At 39.3% G+C, this 2,836-nt stretch overlaps 1 protein-coding gene and 1 pseudogene across 1 annotated transcript in view; one reads left to right on the forward strand and one right to left on the reverse strand.

Moving 5' to 3' along the window:
• The window catches only part of LOC116681132 (von Willebrand factor A domain-containing protein 7-like), an 18,094-nt pseudogene extending 17,659 nt beyond the window's left edge, over window positions 1–435 (reverse strand).
• Window positions 436–1,851: 1,416 nt separating this feature from the next.
• vwa7 (von Willebrand factor A domain containing 7) overlaps window positions 1,852–2,836 on the forward strand; it is an 11,816-nt gene continuing 10,831 nt past the window's right edge. Inside the window, exon 1 of the mRNA XM_032512217.1 lies at window positions 1,852–2,195. The gene's annotated coding sequence lies outside the window, so the exon portion shown is untranslated. The remainder of the gene's footprint in view (window positions 2,196–2,836) is intronic.

Raw genomic sequence — 2,836 nt, forward strand, 5'->3', positions numbered from 1 at the left:
AATCTGAGAACCCCATAAATCAGAGAAAAAAAAGTTTTTAATTGTCACAATGTCATTCATTAGGTACAATATACAATATATCAAAAAGGCACCCGGGGTCTCATTTATAAAACTGTGCGTATAGGAACCTTTTTAAAAATGTAAGTACGCCCAAAAAACAAAAATGGCATACGGCAAAAGATTTGTGGAAAACATTCAAAGTCTACAGTATGTAGGAAGGTCTCATTGAAATGAATGGTCTGCCATTTCTACATTAAGTATCTATTGTTACGGCCTCCCTGGGTAAGGATATTTAAGAAAAGGACAACACGTTTATTCTTAAAAAAGCTCCAGCATCAGACTGTAGAAAAATAATCCACACAGGTTGTCAAATCTTTTTACCACTGAAACAAAACATACCTTCGTCACTGCATGCGTCATATCCACATTCTTCATTTTGTACCAAACATGTGTCACAATTACAATAGCAAAACAAATAAGTTTATGATTTTGATCAAATCTATGAATAGTTTAAACTAACTAACTAACTAACTAACTTAACATTAAATTGGGCGGTGCGGTAAATTGATGCTGCATCTTGTTGCCCTGAGCTACTCTGTGTCTGATCCTGGTTTGCTCCACCTGTACACTCCCATGACCCTGACCAGATTCAACAGTCCTTGACCTTCAGTCTGTTTTGTAGTCCAGAGTTGCAACTCACTAATTCACTTTAGAGTTCCCCAAATGTCAATTACATTTAAGGGAATATGGGACACAAACTGAAAAACCCTACTTAATTCCAAATTATTTCACAAATAAGGGTTTATGGTTGGGGATAACCTGGGGATAGCCTATATGCTGTCGATCCAAAGCCACGCCTACAGGTTACGCACCTGCCCTGTTTTCTCATTTTGTTATACTATTTTTAGTCCGCATTTGCAATCTGATCTGGTAGTCTTCATCTGGAAATCTGAAGCATGCAATTACTTCTAGGGAGCACTCGGATTCTAAGGCACAGTTTCTTAAGCATTATTTCACACTTAAAATTTAAAAATATATAGAAAAAAATATGTTGGACAAGTAAATCAGAGATAATAACCAGCTTCCCCAGTATAGCTCTACAGAGATTTCTGCCAGAAATGCCTTCTCTGGCTGATCAGAGTAATAGGCCTCTTGTCATTTGTACGTGCATTGTGGTGGGTTATATCATGAGAATCTGTGTGCAGCAAAACCAGCTTGCAACAGTATTACTGCAGGTGAACAGGAAGCATGCACAGACTAACCTAATCTAAGCCTCCCACTGATCTACTTTCACATAATGAATTGCTCATCAGATGAATACAAAAACTTGGCAGACCTTCGTTGTTTGTTTCTCTTCAAATCCTTAACTAAAACAAAATGAAATATTTGAAGCACATAGACCTAATAAGACCAGAGAAACCAGAAAAATACCAAAATACAAGAACCAAACTGAAACACCAGAAAGCCAAACTGAAAAACACCCCAATCATTTGCTTCTTCTTTTACAACGTTCAATCCAACAAACTGAAGTTCAACAGTGTCTCTAGCGTTGGCTGGCAACTGATGCCCTTCCTCGCATTGCCGTTAGAAATGGGTGTAACTAGGGAGAGAGGAAGGGGTTGTTGTGTTAACGGTTGTTAAAAGCAGTTTTTTGGTTTTGTGAGGAAAAGAGAGAGTGATGGATGGAGGACAGGGGGGTTGGGGTAGGCCTAAGTTGAACACCCTGGCTGGTAATATATTCAGCCCTATTGTGGTGAATCAATGCACCGCGCAATAATGGGGGGCAAGGAGGGGCACGGGGCTGTAGGGGAGCTATGACGAGATGTCTTCTGCCTCATGGTGTGCCCCAAACGCTAACACCAACTTCAACCAGCCTCTTATCCGAGTTAAACAAAGTGCTTCTCCTCATAGCTTGCTTGTTATTTTTCTTACTGAGGAGCTGGCAAGAAACAAGAGCCCAAGGACAGACAAGAAGACTCAATAATAGTTTTGTTACAAAAACAGAAATGCTGTGAGACTCCGCAGTTTCCTCCGCTGACAGGTTGTGGTAATAGTCTACGTGATCATATGAAGTGGTGTGGTGTTTTGCACATACATGTGTGGTGTTCTGCACATACAGGACTGCACCATCTCTGCTGAAAGCTGTAGCATCTGAACCAAATATAAAGAAAAGAAGTCCACGATGATGAACTAAGGTGAGACATTTTTTTTATTTTGCGCAGAAAGCAAATCTTTAAGCAAAGTTTGTAGTTGCTGATTAATTAAATTGAAATAACAATACATCATACACTGATTTTGCACGTAAGTCTGGGTGTGCAAAATAGTTTGTACTTTCCTACAGCATGAAGTTGACATTATTGCACTGTGATAAAGATGGTGTGAACATAAGCTCTATACATTTTACTGTACTTACAAGCCTAGTGTGTTCAAGCCTATGGGATTTTTTCTAAAATCAAGGGATTGAGCAGGTACCTAAAGTGAATTACAGTACACAAGTTCTGAAACAATTAAAATGTTATTAATAGTCAGTGTGAGTTTTAGATATTGCAGAAAGCAGAATGAGTGAAAAGGGGAGTCATTGTACTCTCAATTTAAGAGACCACGCCAATCAATTAAAACTGCTTTGCTGAATGGGGGCTGACAGGGTAGAAGGAGCCGGTGTGTAAAGGCCTCATGCTTTGTTTCTTTCTACCCCTTGTGAAAGCACAGACTACGAGAACAAAAACCATGTATTGTATCTGAATAAAGATGACAAAGAACAATAGTAGACTCTGTACAGACAAGGCTGACAAAAATGTGAGAGGAAGTTAGGGGGGTTGTGTGTGTGTGTGTGTGT

Source organism: Etheostoma spectabile, chromosome 3 (assembly GCF_008692095.1).
Source record: "Etheostoma spectabile isolate EspeVRDwgs_2016 chromosome 3, UIUC_Espe_1.0, whole genome shotgun sequence".
In the NCBI taxonomy this organism is placed as follows: domain Eukaryota; kingdom Metazoa; phylum Chordata; class Actinopteri; order Perciformes; family Percidae; genus Etheostoma; species Etheostoma spectabile.